We start from the raw sequence: 25,846 nt of genomic DNA, 5'->3' as shown, positions 1-25,846 counted from the left end.
TACATCTTGAGTGGGAACAATGGTTTAGCTCACTGGGCTAAATAATTTAAAGCAGACCAAGGCAGGCCAGCAGCACAGTTCGATTCCCGTACCAGCCTCCCCGAACAGGCGCCGGAATGTGGCGACTAGGGGCTTTTCACAGTAACTTCATTGAAGCCTACTCGTGACAATAAGCGACTTTTCATTTTTTTCATTTTCATATGGAGCATTAGTAAGAGCGTTGATATTTTTGATGAGGCATCAGACACTGCAAAGTTGTACTGAAGAAATAAAACTGAATATACTACAGGCAGCCCAGGCTACCGGATTTATATTTGCATGGGATTCTTGCATTTAGTATATATTGGTCACACTTCAGCCATAGCAGAATGAAATTAGGCATTGGAGAATTAAAACAGACCTGTTGTATGCCCTGCTCGATAATCTGTTCCAGCGACATCAATAGACTTGAAGAGTAGGGTGTATTATGGGAAGCGTGATTGCTTGTTTAATTGTACCCAGCTCATGTCCAATTTCATTCCCTACCAGTTTTGGCCAGAAACGGGGCAGTAGTAAAGAATGTAGGAAAGCACAGTGGCACAGTGGTTCGCACTGCTGCCTCACAGCTCCAGGGACCTGGGTTCAATTCCAGCCTCAGGTGACTGTCTGTGTGAAGTTTGCACTTTCTCCCCGTGTCTGCGTGGGTTTCCTCCGGGTGCTCCGGTTTCCTCCCACAGTCCAAAGATGTGCAGGTAAGGTGGATTGGCCATGCTAAATTGTCCTTAGTGCCCAAAAGGTTAGGTGGGGTTACTGGGTTACGGGGATATGGTGAAGGCATGGGCTTAAGTAGGGTGCTCTTTCTAGGGGCTGGTGCAGACCAGATAGACTGGATGGCCTCCTTCTGCACTGTGCATTCTGTAAATTCTGTAAAAGCCCATGAGATCCAAGGTCAATTGACAAATTGGATCTAAGATTCGATCATAATCAAAATCTTTATTATTGTTAAAAGTAGGCTTACACATTAATACTGGCAGGAAACACAGGGTAATAGTTGACAGGGGTTTGGGGGATTTGGATGCATTTGTTTGTTGTCACGTGTACCAAGTTACAGTGAAAAGTATTTTTCTGTGAGCAGCTCAACAGATCATTAAGTACATGAAAAGAAAAGGAAATAAAAGAAAATACATAAAATACATTAAATATATCAAATACTTGAAGGTTGTTTCCAGTGGGGTTCCGTAGAGTTTGGCATTAGAACTTGCTTTTCGTGGCACATATCAATGCATTGAAAAGATTGTAGATGTTGCAAAACGTGACTTTGTGGTTGACGGTGAAGAAGAAAACTGTAGATTGCAGCAAGATATTCATGACCGGGTCCGAGTAGAAAAATGGCGAATGGAATTAAATTCAGGGCAGTGTAAGGAAATGCATTTGGGGAGGGCAATGAAGGTAAGAGAATGCACGATAAATTGTGGTATATTGAGAAGCGTAGAAGGGCACTTTACCTTGGAGCACAGGCCGACAGGTTCCTGAACGTAGGAGAGGTATTTAAGAAAGCATACAGTATGTTTTATTTTAATAGCTGCTGAATAGAATATAAAAGCAGGAGAGTTCTGCTAGCAATGTATAAAATGCTCCATTGCATATGGTCTGTTGCATTCGCTGCTCCCAATGTGGTCTACTCTACATTGGAGAGACTAAACGCAAACTGGGTGACCGCTTTGCAGAACACCTTTGGATGTCCACAAGCAGGACCCAGACATTCCTCTCCCTTGCTATTTCAAGATGTGGAGATGCCGGCGTTGGACTGGGGTGAGCACAGTAAGAAGACTTCTGACTGTTGCTATTTCAACTCACCGTCCTGCGCTCATGTCCACATGTTCACCCTTAGCCTGCTGCAATGTTCCACTGAAGCCCAGCACAAACCAGAGGAACAGCACCTCACCTTCCGATTAGGCACATTACAGATTTCCGGACTTAACTTTGAGTTCAGCAACTTCCAGAATGTGAACTCTCTCCTCCACCATCACCCCATTTTTATTTTGATCAATCTATTTTCATTTCTTCCATCCATCTGTTTTCCCGAATCATTGTCTCCCCTCCCCCACCCCACCACATATAGGCCACCTGTTTCCCTGTTCCAGGTTGTTCTTCGACACACTGCTTACCTTTGTTCTGCCTTAATGTCGTGTTGGGTGCTCCGCAACACAGACGAACCAACACGGTTGCAGGTGGTACAACTCTGTTTTATTACTATCAATTACAACATCTGTAAACTTATGACTGTGGTTCGTTCTTTACCCTTTAACCTGTGGACCCACCCCAAACACTATCTTAGAGAGGCACTCAGCACATGGTGTATATCTGAGTGGCTTGCTGTGAGCTCTGTGCCAAAGAACAAAGAACAAAGAAATGTACAGCACAGGAACAGGCCCTTCGGCCCTCCAAGCCCGTGCCGACCATGCTGCCCGACTAAACTACAATCTTCTACACTTCCTGGGTCCGTATCCTTCTATTCCCATCCTATTCATATATTTGTCAAGATGCCCCTTAAATGTCCCTATCGTCCCTGCTTCCACTACCTCCTCCGGTAGCGAGTTCCAGGCACCCACTATCCTCTGCGTAAAAAACTTGCCTCGTACATCTACTCTAAACCTTGCCCCTCTCACCTTAAACCTATGCCCCCTAGTAATTGACCCCTCTACCCTGGGGAAAAGCCTCTGACTATCCACTCTGTCTATGCCCCTCATAATTTTGTATACCTCTATCAGGTCTCCCCTCAACCTCCTTCGTTCCAGTGAGAACAAACCGAGTTTATTCAACCGCTCCTCATAGCTAATGCCCCCCATACCAGGCAACATTCTGGTAAATCCCTTCTGCACCCTCTCTAAAGCCTCCACATCCTTCTGGTAGTGTGGCGACCAGAATTGAACACTATACTCCAAGTGTGGCCTAACTAAGGTTCTATACAGCTGCAACATGACTTGCCAATTCTTATACTCAATGCCCCGGCCAATGAAGGCAAGCATGCCGTATGCCTTCTTGACTACCTTCTCCACCTGTGTTGCCCCTTTCAATGACCTGTGGACCTGTACTCCTAGATCTCTTTGACTTTCAATACTCTTGAGGGTTCTACCATTCACTGTATATTCCCTACCTGCATTAGACTTTCCAAAATGCATTACCTCACATTTGTCCGGATTAAACTCCATCTGCCATCTCTCCGCCCAAGTCTCCAGACAATCTAAATCCTGCTGTATCCTCCGACAGTCCTCATCGCTATCCGCAATTCCACCAACCTTTGTGTCGTCTGCAAACTTACTAATCAGACCAGTTACATTTTCCTCCAAATCATTTATATATACTACAAAGAGCAAAGGTCCCAGCACTGACCCCTGTGGAACACCACTGGTCACAGCCCTCCAATTAGAAAAGCATCCCTCCATTGCTACTCTCTGCCTTCTATGGCATAGCCAGTTCTGTATCCACCTTGCCAGCTCACCCCTGATCCCGTGTGACTTCACCTTTTGTACTAGTCTACCATGAGGGACCTTGTCAAAGGCCTTACTGAAGTCCATATAGACAACATCTACTGCCCTACCTGCATCAATCATCTTAGTGACCTCCTCGAAAAACTCTATCAAGTTAGTGAGACACGACCTCCCCTTCACAAAACCGTGCTGCCTCTCACTAATACGTCCATTTGCTTCCAAATGGGAATAGACCCTGTCTCGAAGAATTCTCTCCAGTAATTTCCCTACCACTGAAGTAAGGCTCACCGGCCTGTAGTTCCCGGGATTATCCTTGCTACCCTTCTTAAACAGAGGAACAACATTGGCTATTCTCCAGTCCTCCGGGACATCCCCTGAAGACAGCGAGGATCCAAAGATTTCTGTCAAGGCCTCAGCAATTTCCTCTCCAGCCTCCTTCAGTATTCTGGGGTAGATCCCATCAGGCCCTGGGGACTTATCTACCTTAATATTTTTTAAGACACCCAACACCTCGTCTTTTTGGATCACAATGTGACCCAGGCTATCTACACCCCCTTCTCCAGACTCAACATCTACCAATTCCTTCTCTTAGGTGAATACTGATGCAAAGTATTCATTTAGTACCTCGCCCATTTCCTCTGGCTCCACACATAGATTCCCTTGCCTATCCTTCAGTGGGCCAACCCTTTCCCTGGCTACCCTCTTGCTTTTTATGTACGTGTAAAAAGCCTTGGGATTTTCCTTAACCCTATTTGCCAATGACTTTTCGTGACCCCTTCTAGCCCTCCTGACTCCTTGCTTAAGTTCCTTCCTACTTTCCTTATATTCCACGCAGGCTTCGTCTGTTCCCAGCCTTTTAGCCCTGACAAATGCCTCCTTTTTCTTTTTGACGAGGCCAAGGTTTTTGACGTCATCCAAGGTTCCCGAAAATTGCCGTATTTATCTTTCTTCCTCACAGGAACATGCCGGTCCTGAATTCCTTTCAACTGCCACTTGAAAGCCTCCCACATGTCAGATGTTGACTTGCCCTCAAACATCCGCCCCCAATCTATGTTCTTCAGTTCCCGCCTAATATTGTTATAATTAGCCTTCCCCCAATTTAGCACATTCATCCTCGGACCACTCTTATCCTTGTCCACCAGTACTTTAAAACTTACTGAATTGTGGTCACTGTTACCGAAATGCTCCCCTACTGAAACATCTACCACCTGGACGGGCTCATTCCCCAATACCAGGTCCAGTACCGCCCCTTCCCTAGTTTGACTGTCTACATATTGTTTTAAGAAGCCCTCCTGGATGCTCCTTACAAACTCCGCCCCGTCTAAGCCCCTGGCACTAAGTGAGTCCCAGTCAATATTGGGGAAGTTGAAGACTCCCATCACCACAACCCTGTTGTTTTTACTCTTTTCCAAAAACTGTCTACCTATCTGCTCCTCTATCTCCCGCTGGCTGTTGGGAGGCCTGTAGTATACCCCCAACATTGTGACTGCACCCTTCTTATTCCTGATCTCTACCCATATAGCCCAGATTGTGACTGGCAGGTATGATGTGGTAGGCATTACAGAGACGTGGTTGCAGGGGGTTCAGGACTGGCATTTAAACATCCAGGGATTCACAACCTATCGAAAAGACAGAGAGGTGAGCAGAGGGGGCGGGGTTGCCTTGTTAATTAGGAATGAAATTAAATCAATAGCACTAAACGACATCGGGTCAGATGACGTGGAGTCTGTGTGGGTAGAGTTGAGGAACCACAAAAAAAAACATAATGGGATTGAGGGACAGGCCTCCTAACAGTGGTCAGGACCAGGGGCACAAAATGCACCACGAAATAGAAAGTGCATGTCAGAAAGGCAAGGTCACAGTGATCATGGGGGACTTCAATACGCAGGTGGACTGGGTAAATAATGCTGCCAGTGGACCCAAGGAAAGGGAATTCATTGAATGTTTACAGGAGGGCTTTTTGGAACAGCTTGTGATGGAGCCCACGAGGGGACAGGCCATTCTTGACTTAGTGTTATGTAATGAGCCAGACTTGATTAAAGATCTCAAAGTAAGGGAACACTTAGGAGGCAGTGATCATAATATGGTAGAATTCAATCTGCAATTTGAAAGAAAGAAGGTAGAATCAGATGTAAAGGTGTTACAGTTAAATAAAGGTAACTACAGGGGCATGAGGGAGGAACCGACGAAAATCGACTGGGAGCAGAGCCTAGAGAGATGGCAGGAGTTTCTGGGATTAATTGAGGACACAGTACAGAGGTTCATCCCAAAGAAAAGAAAGGTTATCAGAGGGGGGATTAGGCAGCCATGGCTGACAAAGGAAGTTAGGGAATGCATCAAAGCAAAAGAGAAAGCCTATAATGTGGCAAAGAGTAGTGGGAAGTAAGAAGATTGGGAAGGCTACAAAATCAAACAGAGGATAACAAAGAGAGAAATAAGGAAAGAGAGGATCAATTATGAAGGTAGGCTTGCCAGTAGCATTAGGAATGATAGTAAAAGTTTCTTTAAATACATTAAAAACAAACGGGAGGCAAAAGTAGACATTGGGCCGCTCCAAAATAATGCTGGTAATCTCGTGATGGGAGACAAAGAAATAGCTGAGGAACTAAATAAGTACTTTGCGTCAGTCTTCACAGTAGAAGACATGAGTAATATCCCAACAATTCCGGAGAGTCAGGGGGCAGAGTTGAATATGGTAGCCATCACAAAGGAGAAAGTGCTAGAGAAACTAAGAGGTCTAAAAATTGATAAATCTCCGGGCCCAGATGGGCTACATCCTAGAGTTCTAAAGGAGATAGCTGTAGAAATAGTGGAGGCGTTAGTTATGATCTTTCAAAAGTCATTGGAGTCAGGGAAAGTCCCAGAGGATTGGAAAATCGCTGTTGTAACCCCCCTGTTCAAGAAGGGAACAGGGAAAAAGATGGAAAATTATAGGCCAATTAGCCTAACCTCGGTTGTTGGCAAGATTCTAGAATCCATTGTTAAGGATGAGATTTCTAAATTCTTGGAAGTGCAGGGTCGGATTAGGACAAGTCAGCATGGATTTAGTAAGGGGAGGTCGTGCCTGACAAACCTGTTAGAGTTCTTTGAAGAGATAACAAATAGGTTAGACCAAGGAGAGCCAATGGATGTTATCTATCTTGACTTCCAAAAGGCCTTTGATAAGGTGCCTCACGGGAGACTGCTGAGTAAAATAAGGGCCCATGGTATTCAAGGCAAGGTACTAACATCGATTGACGATTGGCTGTCAGGCAGAAGGCAGAGAGTTGGGATAAAAGGTTATTTTTCGAATGGCAACCGATGACGAGTGGTGTCCCGCAGGGTTCAGTGTTGGGGCCACAGCTGTTCTCTTTATATATTAACGATCTAGATGACGGGACTGGGGGCATTCTGGCTAAGTTTGCCGATGATACAAAGATAGGTGGAGGGGCAGGTAGTATGGAGGAGGTGGGGAGGCTGCAGAAAGATTTCGACAGTTTAGGAGCGTGGTCCAAGAAATGGCTGATGAAATTCAACGTGGGCAAGTGCGAGGTCTTGCACTTTGGAAAAAAGAATAGAGGCATGGACTATTTTCTAAACGGTGACAAAATTCATAATGCTGAAGTGCAAAGGGACTTGGGAGTCCTAGTCCAGGATTCTCTAAAGCTATATTTACAGGTTGAGTCCGTAATTAAGAAAGCAAATGCAATGTTGTCATTTTCTCAAGAGGCTTGGAATATAAAAGCAGGGATGTACTTCTGAAGCTTTATAAAGCATTAGTTAGGCCCCATTTAGAATACTGTGAGCAATTTTGGGCCCCACACCTCAGGAAGGACATACTGGCACTGGAGCGGGTCCAGCGGAGATTCACACGGATGATCCCAGGAATGGTAGGCCTAACATACGATGAACGTCTGAGGATCCTGGGATTATATTCATTGGAGTTTAGGAGGTTGAGGGGAGATCTAATAGAAACTTACAAGATAATGAATGGCTTAGATGGGGTGGAAGTAGGGAAGTTGTTTCCATTAGCAGGGGAGACTAGGACCCGGGGGCACAGCCTCAGAGTAAAAGGGACTAACTTTAGAACAGAGATGAGGAGAAATTTCTTCAGCCAGAGAGTGGTGGGTCTGTGGAATTCATTGCCACAGAGGGCGGTGGAGGCCGGGACGTTGAGTGTCTTTAAGACAGAGGTTGATAAATTCTTGATTTCTCGAGGAATTAAGGGCTATGGAGAGAGAGAGGGTAAATGGAGTTGAAATTAGCCATGATTGAATGGTGGAGTGGTCTCGATGGGCCGAATGGCCTTACTTACGCTCCTCTGTCTTATGGTCTTATGGTCTTATTAACATTGTGGCATAACACTTCAGTGAGTCCAATGTTCAAACAGGCTCATAAGTCCAGTCTAGTAGGTGGGCGACGAATTCGGGTTGACCGCCTCAAGGGTGGGTCAGGATCCACCGGCTGAGGAATGGGCCTGGCCACAGGTGACAGAGGAATAGGCAGAGTGGCAGAAAGCTCCACAAAGTCGACATCAGGAACAACAGGAGGTTGTGGCACCGGTGTATGATCACGTAGCGAGCGCGGAAGCAGGCAAAGAGTCTGGCGATTACGCCGGCGAATGGAGCCATCAGGCATGCGAACCAGGAACGAGCGGGGAGCCACGCGTCGGAGAGATTCAGCAGTTGCCGACCAGCCACCCTCTGGTAGGTGGATGCGGACGTTGTCTCCAGGCGCCAAGGCAGGAAGATCAGTTGCCCGAGTGTCATGTGCCACCTTCTGCTGAGCACGCTGCTGTCGCATCTTTTGCAGTACTGGAGCATGGTCGGGTGTAGGAACAAGGATGGATGGCACAGTGGTCCTGAGGGCGCGACCCATCAACAGCTGGGCTGGTGAGAGCCAGTGGCTAGTGGGGCCGAGCGATAGGCCAGCAGGGCTAAGCAGAAATCCAATCCGACATCAGCAGCCTTGCAGAGGAGCCGCTTGACGGTATGGACGCCCTTTTCCGTCTTGCCATTTGACTGGGGATGCAGAGGGCTGGACGTCACGTGTGTGAAGCCATACGAAGCAGCAAAAGAAGACCATTCTTGGCTGCAAAACAGGGCCCATTGTCCGACATGACAGTAAGCGGAATGCCATGGCGAGCGAAGGTTTCTTTGCATGCCCTGATGACAGCGGACAATGTCAAATCGTGCAGGTGTATGACCTCTGGATAATTCGAAAAGTAATCTATAATGATGACGTAGTCCCTGCCAAGCGCATGAAAGAGGTCCACACCCACCTTCGCCCAGGGGGACGTTACCAACTCATGGGGCTGAAACGTCTCAGGGGGTTGCGCCGGCTGAAACCTTTGGCAGGTGGGGCAGTTGAGCACCATGTTGGCAATGTCGTCGCTGATGCCCGGCCAGTATACAGCTTCTCGGGCCCTCCGCCTGCACTTCTCAACCCCGAGATGGCCTTCGTGCAGTTGGTCGAGGACCAGCTTGTGCATGCTGTGTGGAATCACAATCCGGTCCAACTTTAGGAGGACATCATCAATGACGGCCAAGACGTCCCGGACATTGTAGAATTGTGGGCACTGTCCTTTGAGCCACCCTCCCGTCATGTGGCCCATCACACGTTATAGAAGGGGGTCAGCCGCAGTCTCCCGGTGAATACGGGCCAGAATTGAATCATTTGCTGGCAGATTGGCCGATGTGAAGGCCACATGCACTTCGACCTGACAGACGAACCCCTCCGAATCGGGCGGTGTGCTCACTGCTCTGGATAGGGCATCCGTGATGATGAGGTCCTTTCCTGGGGTGTAGACCAGTTGGAAGTCGTACCTCCGGAGCTTGAGCAGAATGTGTTGGAGGCGAGAGGTAATCTCATTCAGGTCCTTTTGTATGATGCTGACCAGGGGGTGATGGTCGGTTTCCATGGTGAACTGAGGGTGACCATACACGTAGTTGTGGAACTTATCTATGCCGGTTAACAAACCCAGGCACTCCTTCTCGATCTACGCATAGCGCTGTTCTGTGGGGGTCATGGCCGCGAGGCATAGGCGATCGGGGCCCATGATGCAGTGTCATCCCGTTGCAGGAGTACCGCCCCAATGCCGGACTGGCTGCATCAGTCGAGATCTTCGAATCTCGAGAGGTGTCGAAGAACGCCAATACCGGGGCTGTGGTGAGCTTAATCTTGAGCTCCTCCCATTCCTTCTGGTGTGCGGGCAGCCACTGGAACTCCGTGGTCTTCTTCACTAGGTGGCGAAGAGCCGTTGTGTGGGAGGCAAGGTTGGGAATGAACTTCCCCAGGAAGTTGACCATCCGGAGAAAGCGTAGCACTGCTTTCTTGTCTGCCGGCTGCGGCATGGCTGCGATAGCTGCCACTTTGTCTGCATCCGGACGGACCCCTGACCGGGATATGTGGTCCCCCAGAAACTTCAGCTCGGTTTGGCCAAAAGAACACTTGGCTCGGTTGAGGCGTGTTCTCGTATCCGAGCAAAGACACGCTGGGGACGACTGATGTGCTCCTGTGGTGTGGTGGACCAGATGATGACGTCGTCAACATAGACGCGCACCCCTTCGATGCCCTCCATCATCTGTTCCATGATTCTGTGAAATACCTTGGATGCCGAGATGATGCCAAACGGCATTCTGTTGTAGCAGAACCTGCCGAAAGGAGTGTTGAAGGTGCACAGCTTCCTGTTGGACTGATCCAGTTGAATCTGCCAAAAACCCTTCGAGGCATCAAGCTTTGTAAAAAGTTTAGCCCGGGCCATTTCACTCGTGATCTCTTCCCGTTTGGGTATTGGGTAGTGTTCCCTCATGATGTTGTTGTTCAGGTCTTTCGGGTCGATGCAGATCCTGAGTTCGCCAGAGGGCTTTTCAACGCACACCATGGAGCTGACCCATGGCGTGGGCTCCGTGACCCGGGAAAGCACTCCTTGGTCCTGGAGATCCTGCAGCTGCTGCTTGAGGCGGTCTTTGAGTGGTGCTGGAACTCTACGAGGTGCGTGAATGACCGGGGTGGCGTCCGGTTTGAGCCGTATTCTGTAAGTGTAGAGCAGTGTGCCCATGCCCTCGAAAGCCTCCTGGTTGTGGGCGAGGAGCAAGTGGAGTTGTGCCCTAATTTCTGCATCCGGGAAGTCGGACGTGCCTTCTGGAGACAGAGTGTGTACCCGCTGAACGATGTGGAGAACTTTGCACGTCTGTGTGCCTAGCAGGGAGTCCTTCGATGATCCAACTATCTCAAAGGACAGTGTGGCTGTGTATGCATTGTGTGAACCTCGAGCTGGCAGGATCCCATGGCCGGGATAACATTTCTGCTGTAATCAACCATCTGACAGCGGGATGGCCAAATCGGTGGTCAGACCTTCAAAGCGTAGAAGGCTGACCATGCTATAACGTTGGCGGAGGCACCAGTGTCTAAACGGAATGTGATTGGTGATCGATTGACCGTTAGGGTGGCACACCATTCATCACCCGGATTAACAGAGTTGTCATCTCTGGTTTGTTGCCGGTACCACGTGATAGCGAGGCTAGGAATAGGGAGAGAGTGCAGTTGAACACGTGGCTGCAGGAATGGTGTAGGAGGGAGGACTTCAGGTATTTGGATAATTGGAGCGCATTCTGGGGAAGGTGGGACCTGTACAAGCAGGACGGGTTGCATCTGAACCAGAGGGGCACCAATATCCTGGGAGGGAGGTTTTTTAGTACTCTTCGGGAGGGTTTAAACTAATTTGGCAGGGAAATGGGAACCGGATTTGTAGTCCAGTAACTAAGGTAGCCGATATTCAGGACGCCAAAGCATGTAGTGAGGCAGTGGGGAAGGGAACACTGACAAAGGAGAGTACTTGCAGGCACGGAGATGGGTTGAAGTATGTATACTTCAACGCAAGAAGCATCAGGAATAAGGTGGGTGAACTTAAGGCATGGATCGGTACTTGGGACTACGATGTGGTGGCCATCACGGAGACATGGATAGAAGAGGGGCAGAAATAGTTGTTGGAGGTCCCTGGTTATAGATGTTTCAATAAGATTAGGGAGGGTGGTAAAAGAGGTGGGGGGGGGGGAGTGGCATTATTAATTAGAGATAGTATAACAGCTGCAGAAAGGCAGTTCGAGGAGTATCACCCTATTGAGGTAGTATGGGTTGAAGTCAGAAATAGGAAAGGAGCAGTCACCTTGTTAGGAGTTTTCTATAGGCCCCCCAATAGTAGCAGAGATGTGGAGGAACAGATTGGGAAACAGATTTTGGAAAGGTGCAGAAGTCATAGGGTCATAGAAGTCATGGGTGACTTTAACTTTCCAAATATTGAGTGGAAACTCTTTAGATCAAATAGTTTGGATGGGGTGGTGTTTGTGCAGTGTGTCCAGGAAGCTTTTCTAACACAGTATGTAGATTGTCCGACCAGAGGAGGGGCAATATTGGATTTAGTACTGGGTAATGAACCAGGGCAAGTGATAGATTTGTTAGTGGGGGAGCATTTTGGAGATAGTGACCACAATTCTGTGACTTTCACTTCAGTAATGGAGAGGGATAGGTACGTGCAACAGGGCAAGGTTTACAATTGGGGGAAGGGTAAATACGATGTTGTCAGACAAGAATTGAAGTGCATAAGTTGGGAACATAGGCTGGCAGGGAAGGACACAAGTGAAATGTGGAACTTGTTCAAGGAACAGGTGCTACGTGTCCTTGATATATATGTCCCTGTCAGGCAGGGAAGAGATGGTCGAGTGAGGGAACCATGGTCGACAAGAGAGGTTGAATGTCTTGTTAAGAGGAAAAAGGAGACTTATGTAAGGCTGAGGAAACAAGGTTCAGACAGGGCATTGGAGGGATACAAGATAACCAGGAGGGAACTGAAGAAAGGGATTAGGAGAGCTAAGAGAGGGCATGAACAATCTTTGGCGGGTAGGATCAAGGAAAACCCCAAGGCCTTTTACACATATGTGAGAAATATGAGAATGACTAGAGCGAGGGTAGGTCCGATCAAGGACAGTAGAGGGAGATTGTGTATTGAGTCTGAAGAGATAGGAGAGGTCTTGAACAAGTACTTTTCTTCTGTATTTACAAATGAGAGGGGCGATATTGTTGGAGAGGACAGTGTGAAACAGATTGGTAAGCTCGAGGAAATACTTGTTAGGAAGGAAGATGTGTTGGGCATTTTGAAAAACTTGAGGATAGACAAGTCCCCCGGGCCTGACGGCATATATCCAAGGATTCTATGGGAAGCAAGAGATGAAATTGCAGAGCCGTTGGCAATGATCTTTTCGTCCTCACTGTGAACAGGGGTGGTACCAGGGGATTGGAGAGTGGCGAATGTCGTGCCCCTGTTCAAAAAAGGGACTAGGGATAACCCTGGGAATTACAGGCCAGTTAGTTTTACTTCGGTGGTAGGCAAAGTAATGGAAAGGGTACTGAAGGATAGGATTTCTGAGCATCTGGAAAGACACTGCTTGATTAGGGATAGTCAGCACGGATTTGTGAGGGTTAGGTCTTGCCTTACAAGTCTTATTGAATTCTTTGAGGAGGTGACCAAGCATGTGGATGAAGGTAAAGCAGTGGATGTAGTGTACATGGATTTTATAAAGCATTTGATAAGGTTCCCCATGGTAGGCTTATGCAGAAAGTAAGGAGGCATGGGATAGTGGGAAATTTGGCCAGTTGGATAACGAACTGGCTAACCGATAGAAGTCAGAGAGTGGTGGTGGATGGTAAATATTCAGCCTGGATCCCAGTTACCAGTGGCGTACCGCAGGGATCAGTTCTGGGTCCTCTGCTGTTTGTGATTTTCATTAATGACTTGGATGAGGGAGTTGAAGGGTGGGTCAGTAAATTTTCAGACGATACGAAGATTGGTGGAGTTGTGGATAGTGAGGAGAGCTGTTATCGGCTGCAAAGAGACATAGATAGGATGCAGAGCTGGGCTGAGAAGTGGCAGATGGAGTTTAACCCTGAAAAGTGTGAGGTTGTCCATTTTGGAAGGACAAATATGAATGCGGAATACAGGGTTAACGGTAGAGTTCTTGGCATTGTGGAGGAGCAGAGAGATCTTGGGGTCTATGTTCATACATCTTTAAAAGTTGCCACTCAAGTGGATAGAGCTGTGAAGAAGGCCTATGGTGTGCTCGCGTTCATTAACAGAGGGATTGAATTTAAGAGCCGTGAGGTGATGATGCAGCTGTACAAAACTTTGGGAAGGCCACATTTGGAGTACTGTGTACAGTTCTGGTCGCCTCATTTTAGGAAGGATGTGGAAGCTTTGGAAAAGGTGCAAAGAAGATTTACCAAGATGTTGCCTGGAATGGAGAGTAGGTCTTACGAGGAAAGGTTGAGGGTGCTCGGCCTTTTCTCATTAGAACGGAGAAGGATGAGGGGTGACTTGATAGAGGTTTATAAGATGATCAGGGGAATAGATAGAATAGACAGTCAGAGGCTTTTTCCCCGGGTGGAACAAACCATTACAAGGGGACATAAATTTAAGGTGAAAGGTGGAAGATATAGGAGGGATATCAGCGGTAGGTTCTTTACCCAGAGAGTAGTGGGGGCATGGAATGCACTGCCTGTGGAAGTAGTTGAGTCGGAAACATTAGGGACCTTCAAGCAGCTATTGGATAGGTACATGGATTACGGTAAAATGATATAGTGTAGATTTATTTGTTCTTAAGGGCAGCACGGTAGCATTGAGGATAGCACAATGCTTCACAGCTCCAGGGTCCCTGGTTCGATTCCGGCTTGGGTCACTGTCTGTGCGGAGTCTGCACGTCCTCCCCGTGTCTGCGTGGGTTTCCTCCGGGTGCTCCGGTTTCCTCCCACAGTCCAAAGATGTGCAGGTTAGGTGAATTGGCCAATGATAAATTGCCCTTAATGTCCAAAATTGCCCTTGGTGTTGGGTGGAGGTGTTGAGTTTGGGTAGGGTGCTCTTTCCAGGAGCCGGTGCAGACTCAAAGGGCCGAATGTCCTCCTTCTGCACTGTAAATTCAATGATAATCTATGATTAATCTAGGACAAAGGTTCGGCACAACATCGTGGGCTGAAGGGCCTGTTCTGTGCTGTATTTTCTATGTTCTATGTTCTATGTTCTAACACTGTTCGCTGGCATCGGCTGGTGGGCACTGCTTGGGGACTCCCGATTCCTGTCAATGACCGCAACCCAAAGGCTTCCCCGTCGTCGGTATCCCCGGTCTGTACATCGTCAGGGTATGACTCGGTGTATGGAGGCTGAATGGCCCGCACGTCCCTGCGAGGCTGGCAGAATTGGGGAGCTGCTCAACAGCAGGCAGCGTAGTGGCCCATCTTGCCACAGCGGAGGCATTGTCGATTCTTTGTTGGACATTGCCGCTTTAAATGTGCGGATCCACAGTTGCCGCACGTCGTGACGTCATGGCGTTCATTGCGCCATTGCGCATGTGCAGTTTGGTCCTGTGTAGAGCGTGCCTGCGCGTCGCGTCCCTCTGCGGCGATGTCTCTTTTGGCGCGTACAAGCGCAGGAGGCGCGGAATGGCCGCCCTCGTCCGGGCCGCGGGCTGGAAGGAACTCAATCGACTGGACCCGCTCGGCCTCGTAGGACCCCAGCCGTGCCGATTCGGCCGCCTGGAATTGGCAGTACCGGCTGGTCGCGTTTTCATGGAGGACGCAGGCTTCGATGGCGGTGGCTAAGGTGAGGCTCTTAATTTTGAGGAGCTGCTGGCATAGGGTGCCCGAGGTGACCCCAAAAACTATCTGGTCCCAAATCATGGAATCGGAGGTGGCCTCATAACCGCAGGACTGCGCAAGGATATGGAGGTGTGTCAGGAAAGATTGAAAAGGCTCATCCTTACCCTGCAGGCGCTGCTGGAAGAGGTACCTCTCGAAGCGCTCATTTACCTCGACACTGAAGTGTTGCTCGAGTTTAAGAAGGACCATCTTGTACTTCATCTTGTCCTCACCGTCCGCGAACACCAGGGAGTTGTAGATGTGGATGGCGTGTTGCCCTGCCGTGGAGAGGAAGAGGGCGATTTTTTTGATGTCCGAAGAATTCTCCCTTTCTGTGGCTTCCAGGAAGAACTGGAAGCGCTGTTTAAACAGCTTCCAGTTGACGCCGAGGTTTCCAGCGATTTGGAGCGGCTGCGGCGGGCTGATGGTGTCCATGGCGCAGGATGGCGGATTCCTGAAGGTGTGTAAGTAGGTCGCAGTTGCTGGTTCCAAATCCTGGTACTATGTCGTGTTGGGTGTTCCGCTATACAGACGAACCAACACGGTTGCAGATGGTACAACTCTGTTTTATTACTATCAATAACAACATCTGTTAACTCATGGCTGTGATTCGTACTTTACCCGTTAACCTGTGGACCCAGCCCTAACACTATCTTAGAGAGGCACTCAGCACATGGTGTATGTCTGAGTGGCTTGCTGTGAGCTCTGTGCCCTGAGCTGTCTCCTGCTGGAATGAACGGGAACTGTGGTGTTCCCCATTTTATAATGCGTGTTCTCTTGCTTGTGATTGGCTGTGATGTTGCGTGTGTGTTGAGTGGTCCGTTGATCTGTCCCTCAGTGTGTCTATGTGTTTGGACCATGATGTTTATCTGAATATCATCACACATTCTGATCTCTTAATGAGTCACTATCAGCATCTTTCTCAATCTTTGTCATAGAATTTTTCATAGAATTTACAGTGCAGAAGGAGGCCATTCGGCCCATCGAGTCTGCACCGGCTCTTGGAAAGAGCAGCCTACCCAAGGTCCACACCTCCACCCTATCCCCATAACCCAGTAACCCCACCCAACACTAAGGGCAATTTTGGACACTATGGGCAATTTAGCATGGCCAATCCACCTAACCCGCACATCTTTGGACAGTGGGAGGAAACCGGAGCACCCGGAGGAAACCCACGCACACACGGGGAGGATGTGCAGACTCCGCACAGACAGTGACCCAAGCCGGAATTGAACCTGGGACCCTGGAGCTGTGAAGCATTTGTGCTATCCACAATGTTACCGTGCTGCCCAGCATTTGCATTCCCTTTGTATTTTTGTCCACAAAATCTTTGTCCACCACTACCCATCTCAGCCCCACTGCTCCACTCCCCCCCCCCCCCACCCCCCCATCCCCACTTCAGTATAAATCTCATCCTATTTCCAGTTCTCACTAGCTTTGACAAAGAAACATCTAAACTCAAAACATTACATAGGAATTAGGAGCATAAGTAGGCAATTCAGCCCTTTGGGCCTGCTCCACCATTCAATCAGATCATGCTTGATCTCTCCCTGGTCTCAAATCCAACTCCCTGCCTGTTCCCCAAATCCCTTTAACCTATTTTTTAAAAGTGAGAAATATATCTATCTCCTTCTTGAAACAATTTAATGATCCAAACTCCACCACACTGTGGGGCAGCGAGTTCCACAAATTCACCACCCTCTGCAAGAAGTAGTTCCTCCTCATCTCAGTTTTAAATCTGTCACATCTCAACCAATATCTGTGACCCAACCTATCTCTGTTACTTCTCATTCTAGATTGTCCCTCAGAGGGGAACATTTGGGCCACATTTACTTTATCAACCCCTCTCAGTATTTTATATACCTCGATCAGATTCCTTTCCTTCTTCTAAACTCCAGTGAGTATAAGTCCAAACTGTTCAACTCACCTCATATGTCAACCCTTTCATCCCCGGGATCAATCTGAAGAATCTCCTCTGAACTGCCTCCAATGCCACCATATCCTTCCTCAAATAAGGAAACTAAAACTGGACACAATACTACAGATGCGGCTCATGCGGCTATACAATTGCAACGGTTCTCTACATTTATACTCCGGTCCTTTTGCAATAAATGCTAACATTCCATTTGCCTTTTTAATTACATACTGTATCTGCATACCGACTTTCTGTGATTCATGAACAAAGATACCCAGATCCCTCTGCCCAGAGGCATTTTGAATCTGATTTCCATTTAGATAATAATTTGCCTTTCTATTTTTTTCAGCCAAAATGGATAACCTCACACTTATCTTCATTATCCTTATTCTGCCAAATTTTAGCCCAATCTCCTATCCTATCTATATCAATCTGAAAACTCTTTATCTCCTCTCCTCTGCCGGCTTTCCCACCTATTTTAGTATTATCCATAGATTTTGCTATGTTAAATTCTGTCCCTGCTTACAGATCTTTGAAATAGATTGTAAATATTTGAGGTCTGACCCCTGCGGCACCCCGCTCGCTAGCCAGAGAAGGACCCATTTATCCTGTCAGTCAGCCAATCCTCAATCCGATCTAGTACTCTACACCCAATCCCCTGCAATCTCACCTCCTGGATCAGTCTTTTAACCGGCACCTTGTCAAACGCCTTCTGGAAGTCTACATACTGCACATCCACAGGTTCCCCATTATCCACCTTGCTGGTTACATCCCAAAGAGCTCAAGCAAGTTTGTCAAGCATGACTTACCCTTCATAAAACCATGCTGACAATGGCAGATTGAGTTTTGTCTTTCCAAATGTTCAGTCATCTCCTCCTTAATGATTGATTCCAGCAACTTCCCCACAGAGGTCAAACTGACCGGTCTATAGTTTCCTCCTTTTTGCCTCTCTCCTTTTTTGAATAAGGGAATCACATTAGTGTGTTTCCAATCCACTGGGACCTTTCCAGAATCCAGGGAATTTAGAAATATCATAACCAATGCATCCACTATCTCTGCTAACCTCCTCTAATACCCTCGGGTGCAGGTCATCGGGTCCTGAAGACTTATCTGCCTTTAGTTTGATTAATTTATTCAATACTGTATCACTGGTGATGGTTATTGCACCAAGTTCCTCTGCATTAACTGCAGTTTTTGCAAATTTTACATTATCCTCTACCATGAAGACAGATGCAAAATATTGGTTCAGTGCCTCCACCATCTCTGTGTTCCTCATTATTACCTCACCAGTATCGTCCTCTAAAGGGCTAACATACACCTTAGCTACTCCCTTCCTCTTTATGTACTTATCAAAACTTTTGATATCAGTGTTTATATTTTCTGCAAGTTTCTTTTCATAGTTCATCTTTGCTTTTTTGATTTTATTTTTATTGTCTTTATCTGAACCTTAAAGTTCTCCCAGTCCTCCAGCTTACCACTAGCTTTTGCTGTATGTTATGCCCTAGGTTTTGCCTTTATATCTTCCTTGACTTCCTTTTTTAGCCATGGAACATTTTTCTCCATTTTACAATTCTCCTTCCTCTTCGGAATATATTTTAATTGAGAGGTATTTAATATGTCCCTGAACACCTGCCATTGTTCCTCAACTGTTCTACCCTCAATTATCTGTGCTCAATCTACCTGGGCCAACCCTTTCCTCAGGTCTGTATAATTGCCTCTGCCCAATGCACAGGTTTAGCACAGGGCTAAATCGCTGAGTTTGAAAGCAGACCAAGGCAGACCAGCAGCACGGTTCAATTCCCATACCAGCCTCCCCGAACAGGCGCCGGAATGTGGCAACTAGGGGCTTTTCACAGTAACTTCATTTGAAGCCTACTTGTGACAAGAAGCAATTTTCATTTCATGCTAAAACTCTAGTATGGCACTCTGTTCTCTCTCGCTCAATCTGAATTTGAAATTTTAGCATGCTGTGATCACTCCTTCCAAGAGGATGCTTAACAACAAGACTTATCAATCCGTCTTCGTTACACAAATACTAAATCTAAATGTTAGCCCCATTATCTCCCCACAGACGTTGTCAGGCCTGTTCAGAATTTTCTGGTTTTTTTAAAATAAATTTAGAATACCCAATTCATTTTCCAATTAAGGGCAATTTAATATGGCCAATTCACTTATCCTACACATCTTTGCGTTGTGGGGGCGAAACCCATGCAAACATGGGGAGGATGTGCAAACTCCACACGGAAAGTGACCCAGAGCCAGGATGAAACCTATCCACTGTGCCATCATGCTGCCCCCAGAATTTTCTGTTTTTGTATAAATATATTATATTTGTATTATAGCATGCTGGGCTATAAATAAATAATTTTGTGCCGGATAGAAAACCCCGCCACCCCGCCCCACCCCACTCCACACCCGAAACAGGCAGCTTCACTATAAAATTTAAATTGAAATCCTGTGCTGCATGTGGAACACGAATACAATGTTGCTCTCAGAGTCAGAGGTGTTTACAGAATGAAAACAGGCCCTTCGGCCTAACTTGTCCATGCCACCCAGTTTTTACCACTAAGCTAGTCCCAATTGGCTGCATTAGGCCCATATCCCTCTTTACCCATCTTTCTCATATAACTGTCTAAATGCTTTTTCAAAGACAAAATTGTAACCATCTCTACTACTGCCTCTGGCAGCTCGTTTCAGACACTCTCCACCTTCTGTGTATAAAAAATGCCCCTCTGGACCATTTTGGATCTCTCTCCTCGCACCTTAAACCTATGCCCTCTAGTTTTAGACTCCTCTACCATTGGGAAAAGATGTTGACTATCTATCTTATCTATGTCCCTCATTATTTTATAAACCTCTATAAGATCACCCCTGAGTCTCCTACACTCCAGGGAAAAAGTCCCAGTCTATCCAACCCCTTCTTATAAATCAAACCATCAAGTACCAGTAGCATCCTAGTAAATCTTTTCTGCACTCGTTCTAGTTTAATAATATCCTTTCTATAATAGGCTGACCAGAACTGCACACAGTATTCCAAGTGTGTCTTGTACAACTTCAGCAGGACGTCCCAACTCCTGTGTTCAATATTCTGACCAATGAACCCAAGCATGCCAACTGCCTTCTTCACCACCCTCTGCATCTGTGACTCCACTTTCAAGGAGCTATGAACTTGTACTCCTAGACCTCTTTGTTCTATAACTCTCCCCAACACACTACCATCAACTGAGTAGGTCCTGCCGCGATTCGATCTACCAAAATGCATCACCTCACATATATCTAAATTAAACTCCATCTGCCATTCATCGGCTGACTGGCCCAATTGGTCAAGATCCTGTTGCAATCCTAGATAACCTTCTTCACTGTCCACTATGCCACCAATCTTGGTGTCATCTGCAAACGTACTAATCATTCCTTCTAAATTTTGACCCCGATCATTAATATAAAAAAAAGTAACAGTGGACCCAGCACCGATACCTGTGGTACACCGCTGGTCACATGCCTCCAGTTTGAAAAACAACCCTCCACAGCCACCCTTTTGTCCTCTGTCATCAAGCCAATTTTGTATCCAATTGACTACCTCACCCTGGATCCCGTGAGATTTAACCTTCTGCAACAACTTACCATGCAATACCTTGTCAAAGGCCTTGCTAAGGTCCATGTATACAACGTCGACTGCACTTCCCTAATCTACTTCCTTGGTTACCCCTTCAAAAAACTCAATCAAATTCATGAGACATGATTTTCCACTCACAAAGCCATGCCGACTGTTCCTAATCAGTCCTTTCCTCTCTAAATGCCTGTAGATCCTGTCTCTCAGAATACCTTCTAACAGGCTTACCGGCCTGTCATTCCCAGGCTTTTCCCTGCGGCCCTTCCCAATCAAAGGCACAACATTTGCCAACCTCCAATCTTCAGGCACCTCACCTGTGGTGTCGACGATTCAAATGTCTTTGCTCGGGGACCCACAATTTCCTCCCTAGCCTCCCACAACATCCTGGGATACATTTAATCAGGTCCTGGGGATTTATCTACCTTGATGTGCTTTAAGACTTCCAGCACCTCCTTCTCTGTAATATGTACACTCCTCAAGACATCACTATTTATTTCCCCAAATTCCCTAACATCCTATGGGATCTTTTTACATCCATAGGAGGCACTTGATTTAGAGTGCCATTTCAAAGACAGCGGGTGGGATTCCCCGTTGCAAAGACTAAGTGTTGATGCCAGGACAGAATCGGTGGACTTCTACGACAGCAAAATTGGCGGCGCTCCCGGGGCAACTCATCAACCATTAATGGGCTAGAACCGGAGGCACGAGGAACATGATTGATTTCATGTGTCCGCGGTCTGACACATGTGTGGTTTCTGTCTCCCCTCCCCCACGGCACAGACATGCATGGTGTGCATCTTATGGTCACACACCAGCGGCACATTCATCGAGTGGAACGCCTTGCAATTTGTGAGGTGGGTGCACCCATATGGCCGGTGTCATTCTGCACAACCATTGACCATGGTGGCCGGTCAGTGGGGTGTGCAGCAAGACGGCTGCCTTGCAGGCTGCGGCAATGCCGGTCCATGCCTGTACACCGTGGTCCTGTTGGGGGTCACACTGACCCCACAGCTCATTCCCTGGTCACCCCTCCATCACCCCCCCACTGCCCCCCCCCCCCCCCCCCCCCACCCGTCCCACCGCCCCCGGGCCGAGCAGACATCCCCCAGCCAGCCCTGCCAATGATAGGAATAGCAGCCCACGGACACGCCTCTGCATATCCTACCTCCTTGTTCCCCTCATCGGCTATGGGACCTGTTTCCTGATTTTTGAAACCACAAGTGAAACTCCCCATCGGTAATGCCTCCCGGCAGAGGCGGAGCCTCATGGAAGCCCGGAGGATACCGGATCAGGCCCACTAATGATATGCAAAGAGCATTTAATGTATGTGTGGAGTAGAACGCAGTGACGCCGCTTTTGAGGCACCGGGTCACAGTATTCTTTTAGGCGCATGGCGCCGGCCACAATTTTGGCTTCACGTCCGATTACCCGCCCAATCGTCTTTCCAGGTTTCGGCATCGGCCGATGGAGAATCCAGCCCAACAGCTTTGACATTGCTCAGAATCCCTTTGGAGATTCGATCTTGTGCCCCCTCAACTTGATCTCACGATCTGCTAACACACAAAGCAAAACTGCTACCAGTGAGAAATACTGCATTCCAAATGATCACCGCGTACGATAAAAGTGTAAATGATCGAAGAAATTCGATCACTGGCCTTTAATGGACAGAAGCACAAAATACCTTGCACAAACATGTGTACAATGCTCTTGTACACTTGAACACCCTTGGGTTTACTTTGAGCAACTGGGTGCTAGTTAGTGACTGGAATTTCTTAGCTTTTTCTGACTGTAACACCCACAGAGAGATAGAAGGGGAAAAGTTAAACATGAATAATGCAGTCCCACATTTAATGGCAGGTGCCAGCCAATGGAAACAAGGCGCCTGACTGCGAAATTTCTTGTGATTACTGTCACTAGGAATATTGATCCAAATAAATCTTTCCACATGCTTTAATGATGCATTCACCTGAAGGAAGACATCCCCATGAATTGAAGAATGATATGGGATGAAAAAGGAATCTAAAAAAGTGGAACAATAATTAATATTCTTCACTTTCAACACCTCAAGCATTGATGGTGCAGGGTTTGGGAGAATTAAATTACTTTTTGATCAAAACTGAATGCAGAAGTGCAACAAGACATCTCAGATGGCTCAGTGCTACTGCAAGCTTGACTCATTGCCAGAAAAGCCTTGATTTTCCGTGGGGCTTGCATCATTGGAATGCTGAACGGTAGGTAGCACAGCTGGACAAATAAAGGGAAGTGCTAATAATCATGCAGAGCCTGTATGAGAGCTTTCTCATTTGTCATTCCTCACTATTCGATGAAGGCCACACGACAGCTGGTCTGATCCATAGGGTTCTAATGATAATGAAATCCCAGCAAGGTGCAGAGCAGAGTTCACTCCGAACCATTGGACATTTGCACCAGGCAGACTTTGGGAAGAAATGGGGGAGGGAGGGAGGGAGTTAGGGAGGAGGATGCCTATGCGGGGCATGCATGTGAATGGCAGCCAAGTCACGATTGCAAAGCTCCATCGTCCTGGGGAAGGGGCCCAGGCGGCTAGGAAGGGCTTCTCTCCCAGATCCCCAGTCAGTCTGAGGTCACCTGACTCTAACATTCACTTAAATATGAATGAGACCCCTAGTGGTCAATCAGTGAATTACAACACAACCATGATATCACGAAACTGCTGATCCTTTGATTCTTCCTGTTAGTGAGGGCCTGTCCAGGTGTCTTGTAAATATGGCGCCCAGAATGATGATTTTCCACCTGGCTTCCTACCTGCCCCACCACGATACTTGACTTGTAACACGCACATGCATAACGAAAGACGGGGTGAGCGGGCAATTGCACATAAAAACCTTTCCCACTCCATGGGGCACGCTAGCACAAGTGTATAGCACTGTGGGTCCCAGGTTCGATTCCCCGCTGGGTCACTGTCTGTGCGGAGTCTGCACGCTCTACCCGTGTCTGCGTGGGTTTCCCTCGGTGCTCCGGTTTCCTCCCACAGTCCAAAGATGTGCAGGTTAGGTGGATTGGCCATGCTAAATTGCCCTTCGTGTCCAAAAGGGTTAGGAAGGGTTATTGGGTTACGGGGATAGGGTGGAACTGAGGGCTTAAGTGGGTCGGTGCACATTCGATGGATCGAATGGCCTCCTTCTGCACTGTATGTTCTATGGCAGCAATAACTCTGGCTTCATTCTGCCACGGAGCTCATGGTGAGATGACAAGATTCCACCCAATGTTTCTAGCCACAGACTGAAAAACAATGCTGGAAGTGAATGTATTTGAATTCAAAATTATAGATTAAAAGAAAATTAAAGCACCACCTTTTCGTCGGCAGAACGATCGCACAGTGGTTAGCACTGTTATTTCACAGCACCAGGCACCCGGGTTCGATTCCCCCCTTGGGTCACTGTCAGTGCTGAGTCTGCACGTTCTCCCCGTGTCTGCGTGGATTTCCTCCGGGCGCTCCGGTTTCCTCCCACAAGTCCCAAAAGTGCTTGTTAGGTGAATTGGACATTCTGAATTCTCCCACAGTGTACCCGACCAGGCGTGTGTACCCAGTGTGGCGACTCGGGGCTTTGCACAGTAACTTCATGATGCACGATCAATGACCACTAAAGCGAGGTTGTAGTCCAACTGAAGGCTTTAATGAGCTAGATGTTTCCCCCAGCAGCTCAGGTACAGAATGAAGGCTGCTGGGGCAGCACGGGTTCTTATACCCCGCCTAGCAGGGCTGAGCTGTCATACATTCTAACCAATAGAAAGCATACAGTTTCCACCAATGGTGCTTTAGCCTATCAGGTACCGTAATACCTATAATACCACATTCACCCCCTGTTAAAAAAGAATCCGGCGGGGGTGGTGGCCTGAAACTACAAAACATGGCAACGTGGTATAATTAGTTATGGAGGAACCTTAATACCGCCGTACAGTGTTTAGTAACTATTTACAATTCTGATAGCTATGTAAATTTGATGGTTTATATTTACAGTTTACAATTAAAATGAAGCAATCAGTCGATCGGGGGCCCTGGTCGTCCTCTGTGATCATCGGAGCTTCGGTGGTGACTCCGGTGGAGGCTCAGGAATCTGTGACTCCGGGAGCGTGGCTTCGATCTCCATGGCAGCTTCAGCACCCCTAGACGGCGCTGGTGGGGAAAACAGTTGACCTGGGGAGGGAGCGCCTGTCGGGGGGTGTCGGTGGGTGGGGGGGCCGAGACGGGGCCGGGGGAAGGACCGATCGTCCTGTAAGGTGCTGCGGTGGAGGGGAGGGTGGGACTGGAGGCTGGGATGTGCGTGGGGTTCCGGCGGGTGCCAGGTCCTGTAGGGAGACCGTATCTTGTTGGCCATCGGGGTACGCCACGTAGGCATACTGGGGGTTAGCATGGAGCAGATGGACCCTCTCGACCAACGGGTCCGACTTGTGCGCCCGCGCGTGTTTTCGGAGCAGGATGGGTCGGGTGCTGTCAGCCAGGTTGGGAGCGAGGTCCCATAGGAGGACTTCCTAGGGAAGACAAGGAGACGTTCATGGGGTGTCTGATTGGTGGTCGTACAAAACAGTGCTCCTGGTGGCGACGGGTTTGCAATCCGGGGTGAGGTTCGCAAACAGGGAAGGCGGGTCGAATTTAAGGGTCGCGAGGCCGCAGACAGTAAGGGGGGGTATAGGGCCGCCGAATTTGAAGGTCAGACTTTGAAGGTTACACTGGAAGTCTAAACCCAGGAGTGCAGCCGTGCAGAGGTGGGGAAGGACGTAGAGACGGAAATTTTTGAACTCCCTTCCCTGGACTGTGAGGTTTACGACACAAAACCCCTTTATCTCCACTGAGTGGGAACCGGAAGCCAGGGAGATTTTTTTGATTAATGGGGTGGATGAGGAGAGAACAGCGCCTTACCGTGTCAGGGTGTATGATGCTCTCCGTGCTCCCAGAGTCGATTAGGCAGGACGTCTCGTGCCCGTTGATGAATACGGTCGTCGTAGCAGTTGAGAGTGTTCGAGGCCAAGACTGATCCAGTCACCGAGGCTAATCGCAGCAGTTGAGAGTTCTCTTCGGGCAGTGCGTGGTCAGCTGAGCTGGGGTCCTGGGGGTTCATCCAAGATGGCGGCTCCCATCGGTCGCACATGGCTGGGGGTGCGCAAAATGGCGGCGCCCATCCCTCCAACGTGGCGTCCGTGGAACAAGAT

This window comes from Scyliorhinus torazame, chromosome 2 (genome assembly GCF_047496885.1).
Source record: "Scyliorhinus torazame isolate Kashiwa2021f chromosome 2, sScyTor2.1, whole genome shotgun sequence".
Classification (NCBI taxonomy): domain Eukaryota; kingdom Metazoa; phylum Chordata; class Chondrichthyes; order Carcharhiniformes; family Scyliorhinidae; genus Scyliorhinus; species Scyliorhinus torazame.
Note: the sequence above shows the minus strand (reverse complement) of the source record.